Source organism: Diachasma alloeum, unplaced genomic scaffold (assembly GCF_001412515.2).
Source record: "Diachasma alloeum isolate Michigan unplaced genomic scaffold, Dall2.0 Dall_scaffold_00539, whole genome shotgun sequence".
In the NCBI taxonomy this organism is placed as follows: domain Eukaryota; kingdom Metazoa; phylum Arthropoda; class Insecta; order Hymenoptera; family Braconidae; genus Diachasma; species Diachasma alloeum.
Genome location: NW_021680671.1, coordinates 214,117 through 214,440, shown reverse-complemented (window position 1 = coordinate 214,440; position 324 = coordinate 214,117).

Sequence of the window (324 nt, the reverse complement as noted above, 5' to 3'; positions counted from 1 at the left end):
TCTCTCTCTCTCTCTCTCTCTCTCTCTCTCTCTCTCTCCTCTCTTTCTCCCTCCATTCTTTCCTCCCGCAGCGTGTGTTTCGCTGGAGTAGTCGAACCGAACAGTCATCGGCAGAGCCGCAAACCACCCAGAGGCCGGATGATCGTCGCTCCCACTTGCATGCCGTACATACACCTATAATAAAGTGTATAAAAAAATACTGGGGGTGGGTGGGGGGAGAGCGATGTTCAATGGGTTTTGTTGAGTTAACGTTTGAACAGAGAGGGAATTTACTTGGGAAAAAAGACAGGGGGGGGAGAGTTGAGAGTGAAAGAGGTGGGTAAG